Source organism: Plectropomus leopardus, chromosome 5, assembly GCF_008729295.1.
Source record: "Plectropomus leopardus isolate mb chromosome 5, YSFRI_Pleo_2.0, whole genome shotgun sequence".
Taxonomy (NCBI): Eukaryota; Metazoa; Chordata; class Actinopteri; order Perciformes; family Serranidae; genus Plectropomus; species Plectropomus leopardus.
This window is the reverse complement of record NC_056467.1, coordinates 1,046,215-1,061,836: the sequence shown is the minus strand read 5'-3', so window position 1 is coordinate 1,061,836 and position 15,622 is coordinate 1,046,215.

The window sequence follows — 15,622 nt, the reverse complement described above, 5'->3', positions numbered from 1 at the left end:
TTTATTACTTCTGCTTTTATGATTCTGGCTCGGGAGTTGTGATGATAACTGTGAAAAATCGCTGCTGAAAAAGACTAACATGATGATGAAGAAACAATGATGATTATGATGATGATTAATGTTGGAACGGATGCTGCATATTAAATGTGTGCTGCAAAATGCAAACGATTAAAGAAAAAAAAAAAGAAAAAGACTTTGTATTGTTTTTAACCCTTTAACAGTCACACTAAGGAATGCTTTTGTTAACGATTATACGACATTATAGGCTGTAGAATATATTAACAAAATGCATCAATTTATCAAGGAAAAAAAAAAACGTTTTCCCGGTATAATGCATTATAAAAAATGCAAAAGTCAATGGAATATAACAGAAATCTGAAAAACAAAAGTAGCTTTATATATTAAACATATAGAATAAATAAACAAAATACAAATAAATCTATTAAGAAAAAAAACAATTGGTATAAAATATATGGTTAAAAAAATTGTCAGTGATAAAAAATTGAAATAAAAGTAACTCACAAAATGAGTAAATCCACAAAATAAATATAAAAAATAAACAAATAAAAATAATAATAAAAATATTAACAAAATCTGTTTAAAATGTATGAAAGAAATATACAGTTGATTTCATATAAAAAAATAAAATTGAATCACATTATCATTAAAATATGAAAATGCATCCTATTTAAACATCTGTATTAAATAAAATTGGGTTTTTGCAAATTTTTTAGGAAAGCAATTTGATCCCAAAAAAAGTCAAGTATGTAGTTACGATGGCTGTTAAAGGGTTAAAGGAGCACTAAGCGACTCTCCTGTGAGTTTTTCTTCAAAAAGAAAATAATGCAGAGAAAACACGGAGGCTCATATAAGAGACGAGCTTTTACTGCTATTGTCTCGTTTTATGAGTATATCCAATATTTTAGTAATGTACTCGCTACTTCCTGAATTCCTGAATTGTTGTTGATTGTTGGCCAAACTACTCGCTCGTTTCAAAGAAAGCAGACTGATGTTGTATTTGCTACTTGAATATATGACTGAAACATGATTTATAAGTTGTAAAAAATTGTCGCCACTGTAAAGAGAAACTCAATAAATAAAAAAATATTTTAAATTTTCGGAACCTGTTTTTCTTTAGCGATCACGCAAACTGGTGTCAGTTCACGTTCACATCTCTTTAAAATGTGCTAAAGAATATTAACAATAAAAAAAAATGACATAAATATACATCATAAAGCACAAACAAAAATCATTCACTGGAACAAAATACCGTAAAAATGTGATTGATTTAACTTGTTTTGATTGTTTTAACCCTTTAACATTTTGAGCATCATCAGTTTTCGTGAGCTGCGTTCAGACGCCTTTTACAAACACTGAAACCTCTGAAACCTAAAACAAAAATTTAAAGAAAATATTGGTCTCACATGACCTGAAAACCTTGTTTTTGCTTTTTTCAACAGAGAGATGAAATTTTTTAGAATTGTTTTTTTTTTTAATTAAAAAAATAGGGGGAAATTCTCTGAAAATATGATAACAATAATAATATTTACATGTTTAAAATCATGTCACAGAAATATAAGAAAAGAAAAAAGTGTGTGTGTGTGTGTGTGTGTGTCTGTGTGTGTGTGTGTGTGTGTGTGTGTGTGTGTGCTTTGATTGGGGAATGAGACAACAGCTCATTTGTCATTTTTCACCTTGAGCTGGTCAGACCGAAGCTCAGTCTCTCTCTCGCTGTGTGTGTGTGTGTGTGTGTGTGTGTGTGTGTGTGTGTGTGTGTGTGTGTGTGTGTGTGTGCTGGATAGAGCAGCAGATAGAGAGTCTGATTTATCTCGTCGCTCAGAGTGGCTCTAAGTTAGCGAGTGTTAAAGTGTCTGTCAGTGTTGTCAGGTCTTATTGGGAAAACGACGTAAGAAATCAGACCTTCATGGGACACAAAAACCCGATGTGTGTGTGTGTGTGTGTGTGTGTGTGTGTGTGTGTGTGTGTATGTGTGTGTGTGTGTGTGTGTGTGTGTGTGTGTGTGTGTGTGTGTGTGTGTGTGTGTGTGTGTATGTGTGTGTGTGTGTGTGTGTGTGTGTGTGTGTGTGATCATTATTTATTTGCACACGCGTGTAACAATCTGCAGCCTTAAATGATACATTCAGATGGATTTAACCCTTAGACACATGAGCAAACTGGTTTCACATCATTAAAAAATAAAATTGGGGAAAAAAAAAAAACTTTGTCCCACAAATTTAAAAAAATTAGTAAAAATTGACAAGAATGATTTTAGAAAGCTGGGAAAAAAACTACAAATGTTCCTGTAATTTTATATTTAAAACAATGTTATGGAAAAAAATTAAAGAATTAATATATGTCCTTAAATAATTGTCAGCACTATTTTGGGTCATGTTCTTTTTTTTTTTTTTTTTGTGCTTATTTTATGGTTATTTTTTTGGTAATTTTGGACCATATCTCGCTAAGTTACTTACTTACTTTGACAGCAGCAGTGTGAGAACGGGCTGAATGTCACCTAAATCCTTTATACTGAACCTTTAAATGTGCTCTTCAAACCTAAATTTAACTTATTTTCTCCTCTTTTTTCGCTTTCTCTCATTATTTCCACATCCTCCTATTCAGCCGTTCCTCTGTGCTCGCTCACGCTTCTGCACATGCTCAGTAGCTGTCTCCCTCTGTGAGCACCGCCTATGGGGCATGATGGGAGATTAATGCATACAAATTGCCTCTGTCGGCCCAAACATTGCTTCAGTTACAGGGTGGCCGTCATCCCGGCAGAGGAGTCAAATAACTGCTGACAGGAGCAACGGCACCGACGAGCAGGAAGAGATGGCTGCATATTGATTTCCCCTGAAAGCTGCGCGTCCCGCCATGACAGCGGCGCCTCGACACCTCGACCTGCAGCTCACAGACGACCTCTTCATGTGCACACATGCATGTCAAGACTCAATTACCCCAAAGAGCGTCCTTGTTTCAAAGTCACAGGACAACTTAAGCTATATAATAATGCAAATAATAATAATCTTTATTCATGTAGCACTTTTCCAGCATGAGCACAAAGTTCTTCCCAAATAACTAAATGTCAGACGGCCCTGCCCCCTGAGAACATTGAAACACAAATTAGATAAAAATGTGTGCAAAAACAAATGATGGTGCAAGTTTAATGACACAATTTCCCACAAAAAGGACTTTGTTTTTGTTTGGGATTCATTTGACCAACAAAAGTGGGTAATATAAAAGTATTTTCTGCCTTCTTTTTTTTATTATTATTATTATTATTATTATTATTGTTATTATTATTATATATATTATAGTCAATAATGACTGTGACTGTCAATTTTTATTTATTTTTTAATTACATTTTTAAATAAAATATTTTTTGTATTTAATGTATTATACATTGTTTTTATTAATCTATTTATTTATTTCATTTTTTTCCAGTTTGTATTATTATTATTTTATTATTTTATTACCATAACATTAATACGACTACTAATAATAATAATAATTAGTAGTAGTAGTAGCATTTTTATTGTTTCTCTGTTGTGATTATTATTACTTTTATAATTTTTTTTATGATATATAGTACATATTACTGTGATGCTGTTTCTTGAAGAAGCTGGCTCCCCCTGCTGGGATTCTCTGAAGCTGCTTTCATGAGGGGACAGAATTAACTGCACCTGTTTTTTTCTGCGTTATTTCCAAATGTGCACCCTGAAGAAGGTCGTCTGGCGCCAAACATACATGTTGCAATAATAAAATACATTTCATAAAGCTATAATATTAGTGCTTTCCTGCTTTTGACCGCACTCCTGCGACGCTATTAACCCAAAACGCAGGTGTGTCCGCTCCAGCCGGCGGTTTCAATGAAAAGGATCTTTTCAAGTGTCAGTTCAGACGAGTGCAGACTGCAGCAAAATGAGTTTTGGACCCGATGGGAAATGAAAATCTCCCCACTCTGCGACCAGGGAGCTTTTAATATTATAATTCTGCGATTTTATAGCTTATACTTCCAGTGGGTGGTGATTACTTTGCAGTGAGGAAATGGCAAAATTGAGAACAAACAAAAAAAAGCTCATTAAAGTTTAAAAGAAAGTATTTTTATTGTGCATTTTCTTGTTTTTGTGTGATAAAGAAGCTCTTAACCCTTTAAAACCTGGATTGAATCAGTTTTCTTGAGTTCAGACACTTTTTAAGCATGTAAACGTTTGAAAACCAAAAAAAAATTGATTTGCAATTTGCATTTGTTTACTTATTTGGCAAAAATGTCCCACAAATTGTCAGAAATCAGTAAAAATGTGACAAGAAAATGAGCTGAAAAAGAAAAGAGAGAGAATATTATTAGAAAATAAACTAAAAAAATAGGACCAAAAAAAATCAGAAAATGTATAATTATATATTAAAAATATTGTTATTGGGAAAAAAACATACTATTTTTTCAGCACTTCTTTTAATCTACTACTTGTTTGCAATATGCTCAGATTTCAAGGGGTTAATCTAAAATTTAAGCAATGTGTTCAAAATTCAGCACAAAATACAGTATTTTTCATATTTTCTTATAATTACAACCTCTAATATTATTTGATTTTTACTGGGATTTTTTCGGATTGAATCTCGTTGTGTTAATATTTTGTTAAAGTACAAATTGTCATCCCTAAAATACTGTCATGATATCAATATAAATATGATTTTGTTGCCCAGTCCAGCATTTATGAAGCTTTAGAGGAGATTTAAAAATATAGTGATATATACCGTGTACCGTGACATGGCCCAAAAGTATTGGCCTTCGTCCAGCGCTACCAGTGAGCAGATTAATGACTTAGTGCAGTTTTAAACTGGACCAAGAGAAAGACCACAGCACACGAGGAGCAGGCCGAGAGGTCAGAGGACACGGAGAAGACGGATAATTGTTGCGAACCAAAAACACAGAAGAAAACGTTCACTGAAAATGCTGCAGACGAGCAGAAACACTCAGCAGCAGGAAAACAGAGGGCGAGAGCAGCTTTTTAAGCTGCGGTTGATCGTGATGCAGCTGATGAGTGCAGACGAGCAGCAGGTGTGCACGCAGAGCTCCTGCAGCAGGAGGCCACGCACAACCCCGAAAACACACAGAAACACAGCGACAAAATCGAAACACACAAAACCCACACAAGCACTTATCCTGGGAACGCTGCAAATGTGTCGAAAATGTGCAGTTTGATCACACAACACACCGGGCTTCATGCAAGAAACAACATACACACACATTTTCTCTCATTTTTGCTCGTTTTCAGGTTTGCTCTTATTTTGTTAGAACCCACTGATTTTTTTTTCTTATTTTTGTATATAACTTAAATATTTTTTACAGGTTTTTAGCTGTTTGTCTATATCTGTAATTTTGTAAATATGAACTTCTGACAAATAAAATTGTTTGCGACGCATCGTGTGTCAGCATATTTACGCCGTTTACGCAGAAACGGCTCCTGCATGAAAAGTTGAACTTTTGTTGCGATTTGGTCTTTTGTTCATACGACAACGGCCTTTTAGGGAAAACGCAAACTTTTAAAAAACGGGCTCCAGAGAGGACGTTTTTGAAAATCCAAACCTGAAAACTGACAACGTGCGGATCCTGTGAGAACGGTGACGCCAGGCCGCACTTTGAGCGTGCACGTTCTTCTTCTGTGGTTACACCGCCAACTACTGGCCTGGCATGCACACTACAGCGTTTTCGGTTGTTTTTGCAGATCTGTATATAAGAGGATCGTTTTCACAATGTTATCGTGAACGCAGCAAAAAGCAAAGACTTTTCTGTTTTTAGTGGAGCCGCTCTCATTTAAAGTGACGGTAAAGCTGACTTTGTTAACTGATTATGTTTTTTGGGGCTTTTTTGTGTCCTCATTCAGTGTTTTCAGGCTAAAACATCAGCAGGGTTAAACCTGACACCAGAACACACACACATGTGCACACACACGTGCACACTGCGGTGCGGTAATGTCTCGCTCTCAGCTACAAAGTAATGATCATGTTGATTTGATTTCACCGGATCATCACGCCATCGTCACACTGCGCCGCCTGCAGAAATGTCTCTGCACAGGTAATGTGATTTCACAGCGTGGATCCATTTTCTTTCAGCTTTGGGGGTTAAATGACACTGCGGATATTTCAGAGGGCGGGAAGGAGACAACGTGTGCATGATAAGAAAGTAGTTTCTGTAGTATTTTTTATTAATGTTAGTTAGTACTCACTCACATTTTTTACTGATTAACTTCAAAGCAAAACAAAAATGTAAGCACTTTGCACTAACTGTCTTCTGTTTTTCTGAAAAGCCAAAACATCCTCAGAGTAAAAGACAAAAGTCACATATTTAAAACACATTTACAGACACAGTTTTATCAGATTTCTTGAGTCAAAGCTTATTTATGAAAATGAACCGAGCAGCATGGAAGTCATGGAAACCTTCTGAGTTTGAATTAAGTGTAAAGTTTGAGCGCGGGGACCTCTAGTGGTGAGATGACGTCAACGACACGAGCTCAGAGGCGTCAAACCATCACCAACATTCACACTCATCAAATCAGACGTTATTTTAAGACAAGAAATTAGGAGATTTAGAAAGAAATGTTTTTTTAAAGTTAGGGGTTTTTTTTAGAAGCATGGGAAAAGAGCTATATCCATAATTATCACAATTATATATATAAAATTATGTAACAAAATTATTATAATTAATTATAGTTTTTAAGCACTTTTCCCAGGTAATTTCTTTTCTTTTTTTTTTTTAAAGAAACCCTTTGTCATTATTTATTTGTTTATTTATTTTTACTTATCGTCTTGTACTTTTTACTGGCTTTTGCAAGAAATCAGACGTTAGAAATATATTTTTAAAAATACAGGATAAAATGTCGAGGGAAAACTAGTCAGGTACATGCAATGAATCAGTGGTATGAGCGCTATTAACAGCCACCTTCGCTGAAGCGGGCTGTCGGACATGTCCACGCTGAAGCGGGCTGTCGGACATGTCCACGCTGAAGCGGGCTGTCGGACATGTCCACGCTGCGGGCGGAATTGCCTTGCCAGGATTAAAAATCTAATCTAATCTAAGGATTAATCTAATCTAATTTAAATCACAATGATCAAAATGACATATTTTAAATTATGTTACAAAATTATTATAACTATCTGGTCATTTCCTTGTTTTTAAACTTTTTTCCTTTTTTAGATCAATTTTTTGCACTTTCAACTACGTTTTGCAAGAAATAATTAGTTAGAAAAAATGTCCCAAAATTATTATTAATATTCTTTTAAAAATACTTTTTTAAAATCTTGTTTTTATCTTTTTATCAGGTATTTCTATTTTTAGGTAATCTTCTTGTACTTTTTACTAATTTTGCAAAAAAAAATATTTTGAAATTTGAAAATTTTGAAAAAAGTATGCTGAAGGTTGAAAAGGTTAACCGCTCAAACAAAAGACACACTTCACACAGCCCCATCACGTTTTCCAAGTTTAATAGTTAAAGAAAAAAAATGTTTTTGTCGTCAAACACAGACCACGATTTGGCACAAAAATCCCCCACAATCCACTCCAATGCGCGAAGTCACAGAGGCACTTTTCATCGTGAGCGGGCCGACTGAGTCCGGACAGAGCGGGGACGTCAGCCACCAGCTCGGCCCGCCACGAACCGCCACTAAAGCTAAAGAAAGCGACTGAAAGCAGAGAGGAGGACGCCTCTCCGGGTCGGACCGAGTGTCTCGAGTGCAGCGAGTCGGTCCGCAGATTGAGATGAAACAGCATTGAGTTTCCTCTGAGCATGGACAGTCCACAATCATGTTTTATTGTTTTCTTTTATTTAGACAAACCCAAATAAAAGGCACATAAAACATTGCGCATATGTTTACATAATTATTCTCAATGGACATACATTTAAAAAAAATGTAGGAATGTTTTTACCTTTCTGCTAATCAGAAAGCCTAGCCTTCGTATATACAAAAATTACCATTGTTAATGTTCTAATACAAAAAGATTTATAAAAGGTTATTTTTTTTTCTTGCATGTGTCTGTCATAACTAACATGTCCTCTTAACTAAATGGTTTGTACAAAGATATACATTCATTTGCCTTCACATCTGCCAAATTCATCATACAAACTTCACAGAAAAGGAAAAAAAAAATAATAAAAACGATCTTCCAGATCATCATTTGGCCAAATAATGTTTTTTTTTTTCACATTAGGTTGAAGTCAAATTAAAAAAAAAAAAATAAGAAAACACATGGTTAAATGTCAGATACATTTACATGACCTTGACCCAAATAAAGATCTCAATTCATGTTTCACGGTGGTTCCTGAAGTAGAATAACTTCACAATCATTAGGTTTCCAAAAAAAAAAAAAAAGCTAATCACAACATGGTTTGGTTGTCGACCTGTGGGGCCCTCGGCCGCCGAAAACTGATGAAGGCTTCCCTCGCAAAACGTTTCCATCACACAGCACATCGAAGAGAAGGAAGCATCGCCGTGTGGAAAAGTCTTGCAAAGTATTTCAGGCACACTTGTTTACGGCCACTGGAGAAGGACAAATGACACCGCACACTTCCTTTCATCCTAATTTTTTTTTTTTTTTTTTTTTTTTTTTTTTAGTGTTTTGTTTTCGTAAAAAGTCACTAGCCTTCTAGTTGCTGAACTCAAACCTACACTGGACGAACTCTCTCGTCCACATGCAACATTGAAAGAAATTTTAAAAAATAAAATAAAGATGGGAAATGAAGATCGTAATGCCGTTCCACGTCAGAGCGTCTTCCTCGGTGGAGTGTCGGCACGCAACCAAATGAAGAGGCCAAAAATGCACGTGTGGCCAGGTCACCAGTCGCTAGGCGGGTTTCCATTAACCCTCGAACTTCGCAAATTTAAACTGTAAATATAAAATACGCCTATAGGAAACACGTCAATTCTGAAAATACTATAAACTATAAAGTTTTGCATGAGGTGGTATTTCGTGATTTGAAAAAGCCGTATTTTGCAAAACTGCAATCATACACTTTTTGGGTTTTTCCGCGTCACATGATGCTATGGCTGTGCTTGGTAGGAACTGGCTCCCTCGGGCGTGAGGCAGCATCACGTAACTGTGCGTTCACACCGGACGCGGCGCAACGCTTCTCACGACCCGTTTACATTCGAAATCAACGTTAAGACGTAGGCGCGAATTCACACCAATGCCATAGACGTGACGCGATAGACACGAAAATGCTTATTTCACGTCTTCGCACAAGTTGAACTTGAGTGAGAATTTGGCGTGAGGCTGTGTTTTAGTCCGTCAGTTGAGATTCTCTCGACGTTACTGAGACACGAAGCTTCACTCAGCGTCAGCGCTGACAGAGACAATAAATCCGGACCTGAAGGGCTCAGAGATCAGCGAGCAAAGCTACAAGGTAACAAGGTAAGCTCTAAAATACACCTGTGTCAGTGTAAGCTGTTTTGCTGAGTTGCTTTGAGTAATTTTAGTTGGTCTTTTATTGTGGAAAGTAAACGTGACAGAGCGTGAACGGTCTGATAAATAATAGAGCGTGTTAGCGTCTTGGTTCACTCTGCTTCAGAGCACAGAGACTCCGTGTTTACATCCAGCCGTTAGCAGCTTCTCCTGGTTAATGTAACGCACGGCTGCCGAGGCCGAATTTTCACGAGTTTCAAAATGCTGCAAAAACAAACAAGCGACCAAGTAAGAGCGAGTAACGACACGTTTTTTTTCACGTTTGGTGTGAACGCACAGTCACTCTTCAAAAAATTGTGAAAATTGAGAAATTGTGGACTATCAGCTCCCAGAAATCCCTCATACGTTGCTGCTCCCGCGTATAAAGGGCTCGCCTTTCCATTATCGCTCTCATAACACGCCTAGTGCGGCGGCTGCAACAGAAATAAAGCTGCTTATGTTTTGAACATCCATCGCCGTGCTTCTTGGGATGTTATCGCCGGAGGAGAAATCGCAAAACGTCACTCAACAATTTTATCGACATTTTGAAAATAAGTTTTGTGCAAATCTGTAATGGAAACCCGCCTATGGTCTCATTCCACCAAACCGAAATGCCCCTCCAAGTACCGCGTGTCTGTCTGTCTGTAGTGTGCACATCCTACAGTTTGCTGCAAGTGCTTCAGAGTTCCTGCACTGAAAACAAAAAAAGGCCCTCAAATACAAACAGGCTTCACATCTGCACACTGATTCACCAGCGCTCCTCCGGATGGTTGTGCGGACCTGCTGCAGAAAAACTTTGAGGCTGAGATCACAAAACAGGCGTCAGTCACTGCGTCGGGTTCACTTGTGCATCAGTCTGTTCTGGATCTGGACTCAGTGTAAACCTGTTCTGAATGAGCGAAGTTGACTTGAGCCGCATCAACAGACTGCGATTTGATCCGCTTTGTGCTGCAGTTCCTCTGCTGCCCATCGCTGATGGTTACGTGCAGTTTACATCAGGTGTCATTCGCCAATTTCTTATGTTTTTTTTCTTAACCCTTTGAAACACGAGTAAACAGGCTTGATTTCTTTCAAAAACATGGAAAGAAGGCAATGAGCAATTAAAGAAGAAATGACCAAAAATTTGCAAAAAATATATATAAATAAAAATTACAATTATAAAGTAAACTGCTTGAAATAGAAAAAAAAGTAAAAAAAAAAAAACATTTTCATCCTTTGAAACCTGAGGGAGGCGGCAATGAACAACGAAAAAAGAAAAAAAAAACAAACATTCGCAAGAAATAAGCAAAAACTACAGTAGAATTACCTGAAGACTGGCAAAAAATAACACAAACAAATAAAGTAAAATAAACAAAGTAGGCTAACAAGAACCGGAAAATGCGCCTAAAAATTCGAACAATTCTGTAACATTATTTAAAATATGTCATTAAGCTAATAATCCGTGTACTCTTTCCCTGGTTTTACCCCTAGATATTTTTTAAACGTAAACTTAATTTCTAATTCTTGCAATTTGTGCAACATTTCTTACCATGTCGCTTATTGCCTTTTTTTCTGATGTTTTTGAAATAAATAAATTGCAAAGGTGTAAATACTTGTGAAAGGCGTCTAAGAGCAGCACAAGAAAAGTGATGTCACTCAGCATTCAAAGGGTTAAGAAAGGTCAGATTCATGACGTGTTCTTGATGTCACTAAATCATGTTTAGCAGCATCAGGAGAGAATAAATAAAATAAGACGGGACGAAGCTCGGGATGCTGCAGGCCCCCATGTGGATGTGGTCAATCAGTAATTATCAGAAGGCTCGTTTCCCATTGACGTAACTGATGTGAATTAACGTGTAGTGTTTAAAGACCAGTATTGTAAAATAATAAAGAGTATCATTTAAAGATTTAATAAATATGTCATTTAAATCTGATATTAAACGACTGTAAAAGCAAAGGTGTTTTACCAACATGTTCAAAATGTTCATAAGACTGCGCAGATCTGTTCTTACTGAAGAACAAACCCAAAATTCAAAAAAAAAAAAAAAAAAAATCTTAATGAAATGTGGATTTTCCTAATATTTTTTTTCATAAGAGCTGTTGGTGAAAGGGGTCCATTGTTATCTCAAAGTATCTGGTCCTCAGCTGAGTCTCTGGCATCGAGGTGTTCGTCTTCAGGAGCGTTTTATGTCGGCTCATTGCAAAATGACTCTTTCAGTGCAACAACCAAACACGGCCAATGAGGCGTAAATCTGGAATCAGGATTCACAACACCAGTGATACTCAACTCACAGCCGGGCCGAATCTGGCCCCTGGACCATTATCAGATCAGAGAAAATAAACTGATTCACACTGGGATTAAACATAGAAACTTCCTCAAAACTTTGCAACACCCTAAAATCCTCAAAATGTCCAAAAATCCTAGAAACGTCCTAAGATCCTAGAAATGTCCTAAGATCCTAGAAATGTCCTAAGATCCTGGAAATGTCCTAAGATCCTGGAAACGTCCTAAGGTCCTCAAAATTTTCAAAGATCCTAGAAAAGTCCTAAAATTATAGAAACTTCCTAAGGTCCTCGAAATGTTCCAAGATCCTGGAAGCGTCCTTAAATTATAGAAACATAGTAAGATCCTTTAAATGTCCAAAAATTCTACAAATGTCCTAAGATCCAAGAAATGTCTAAAAATCCTCGAAACGTCCTAATATCCTGCAAACATATATGGGGCACCTGTGACTGGCCCCTGGTCTCCTGTCATTTTGCAAAGTGGCCCCTTAGCAAAACAAGTTGAGTATCCCTGCTGTAAACCTTTCAGCCGTGACCCAGATTCAGGATTCATTGGACCGGACAGTTTTGTCCGAGTCAACAGTCAGAAAAGCAACACACTGACAGGACTGGTTGGAGATGTCTGCGGTGACCTTGCCTGCCCACGGTCTCCCAAATTCTCACAGCGAGGGCTTCCACTCCCGTGTTTGAGTGACATGGCTCGTGTTCTAGCCGAGTCATTGTTTACCTCCTTTTATGTTTAGAACAAAAAGTTCAGTTGTTTCAGTCTGGATGAAGCTCAAACCAAAACCTCTTCTCATTATTGACTTTAAAGTAAACTCGTGTGAAACTGTTGTTTTTGAACTCTCCTCTGCTTCTCTGACAGGTTTCTCTTTCAGATCCACACGAGCTCTGAGCAGGAAATAAAGCCTCCTTTGTGATCGCAGCCTCAATTTTTCCAGTAAAAACCAACTGCCAGGATGAAAAAATAAAATAAAATAACTAAAATCAAACACTCTGAGCTCTGCAAGTTAAGATCTACGGAGAAAAATTCAGCTCAAAAAGTTTAAGGCTGGAGTTCTGTAATTTTAAAATTGAAGATTTTACCAGAAGAAACAACAACCAACACTGATCTGATCCTGCTGACAGTTATGACGTGTGGAGCCACAGCCTGATGTTACCAAAACCGCACCGCAGAACTCGACAGTTTCCAAAATTAAGCAGAGCAGCCATACAGCAGGGTGACATCTTCCTTCAGTGACAACAACGTAAGCAGTGTCTCTTCTCAAAGACTTGTGAGGCTTCAGGTTTAGTCGAAAGAGTAGCACCGTGCGGAGCAGATGACGTGTTGGCGAGCAGCTAGTTTGACAATCTGAAGGGGAAGAAACTCCACTCAGTGCTCATGTCACTGAAGAAAAATGGTACCAGTTGAGCAGTGTGGCTCCGTAACATTATTTCATGCTTTTTGGACACTAGAGCCTCATTCCCACTGCACGAAATCCCCCTAACACCAGCTGACATCTGGCTTTTTAATGCAATGAGAATTCATATGATCGGCATTCACACCAAATGACTCAGCAGTAGAAACAGGTTTTTATCTATTCCCGCTCTGATCGGCAATAATAACAACACGACACACGGATGAACGCTGTAATTTCAGCTCCTTAACCGGCGAGATGCAATGACACCAGCACTGATTACTCTCCATCTCCTCCTGAGTAGCAAAAATACCCATCCAAATAAATCTGCAGCAAGTTTGAAAGAGAATAAGTAAAGCTGAACATAAACTGTAAGATTTTAGAAATGCTGTTAATTCCAACTTCTACTGTGCGAGTAAATAATCTACAATTAAAGGCCAAAGCTAACGATTTCTGTGCTCACACTGTTCGGGTTGATCGTGAAGCCACAATCTGACAGCTCACATTGTAAAAACGGCCTGTCAGCTCCTGCAGACCGTACTGGTTACTGACAATTATCAATAAAGTTTGAAAGCTCCAAGATGGGTATTAGCAACGATGCTGGAGGTTAGCTGGCCATCTTTACTGTTCTTAACTTGATGGCTAACTTGTTGTGCAGCCTAGCCTCTGTATTTTCCGACCCGTGTTGTGTTGCCATGGTGTTTTCAGATGCCGTTTGCCACTTTGGAAAGGTGCAGTGAGAAAAAAAGGCACTAACGTTGGGGAATCAACTAGTGCTTCAATAATGCGAGAGCCGGCATCGGCCAACCTAAACCTCTGACATGTCTGAAAAATAACCCGACGGCCGTTTGGGAGCAGATGATTGTCCTCGCGGCCACCCCGTACACCGCGTGGCAAACAGCGACAGACAAAGCTGAAATTCGGCCCGACTCTAAAATGAGTCTAGCAGCTCAAAAATCAGGTCAACATTGGATCAGTGTGCGCTCAGCTTAAGAGATATATAAAGAAACCACTGAAACGTGTTCAAAGACGTCTGTTCCTGCAGCTGTCTTCTGTTTACCTATTCGCCTGTCTGTCCATGATGTCGCACAGACACACCAACAAAACAAACACACACACAAAAGCTGACAGAAAGGCAGACTCGTGTGCTGGAGCGGTGTGTTCACTGGCAGTGGGAATGAAACCAATCACCTATACTGAGTGGGTTTACAGGTGTTTCAAAAACCCACATGAACACGCATTTTGGTGGGAAACCGGTATAACGCAGTTCTATGGTAGTGGCTGTAGTTACACAGATGATAACTGGTAGCAGGAAAAATTGTTGGATTTTTTTTGGCTTTTTTATGCATTTGTTGACAATTAAAACAAAGTGAGCTCCAGCCTTATCCTTAAGTCTCTGCTCATTCCTCTCTTCTGCGGGATGGACGGCCACACCAGTGGTGATACAGTTCCTGCATTGCTAGCCTATAAGTAGAGAGATGTTCCCTCTCCCAAAAGGTCAAAGGCAATAAAATAGTGTTTCGTATTTACAAAGAAATGGTCAGTGTGTAAATTGTTGAACATGATTTTAAAAGACTATTCTCAGTAACCTTCCTGAGTTGGACTGACAGTGATGGGATCCTATACCTGCTAAAGTAAACAATCTAACCAACTGAACATACCACCAGTTCACTTTGGGACTGTCGCACAGAGTCTGAGGCCTGGAACACACCACCTGCCTGAGCAGCGCTGCTCAGCTGCGGCAAAATCTACAGAAGCGACGGCTGGCTGATTTTTTGATAGACAATGGTATTTTGATAGTTATATTGGTGCTTTACCGCCTTTATTATAGTTTCAATGCCTTTATCTGTCACAGAGATGAGGAAATACAACTGTGTCTGTCGCACTCAAACTTCCCTGCTTCCATTTCAAAATAAAAGTCCTCTGACAATATCTCTGTCGACAGAATCTCATCAGTTGTTGACTGAGAGCATTTTATTGTGAAATTTTGCAAGGCCTTGTTGTTAACAATGCAGGAGCTGCAGGACTTCATAAATGAGTGAAATATGTGGTAATATATGTGAAAATACAGTTTTCACAGCAGCAGGCTGCTCCACAGCAGCAGGCTGCTCCGCAGCAGCGTCGCAGCCACTACGCTGCCACGCTGCATTTGCCGTCACACGCCACTCTTGCATTCAGTGTGTTCCAGGCGTAACAAGCCACTCCGGAAACTTTCTTGACCTCTACAGTTAAAAAGTCCTGCGTAATCAAAATTCAAAATTATTTGACCTTTGATAATACTGCCATTTTAAGGGCAAATCATAGGGGACATGCTTTCAGTACGAGATATTTCCTCTTTGTTGTACCTTCAAGTGTCATGTCCGGATATAAATACATACAAAAAATCCCAAACAGAGGTCACAGATAAACCTGTGTATCCAGCAGTGACCGCTGACTGGTTTCCAGCACTTTTCAAACACAGACGTTGCAGGGGAGTTGATGACTGACGGGTCGAAACAGCCTCTGAACCATCAGAAAAATCCATAACATCACT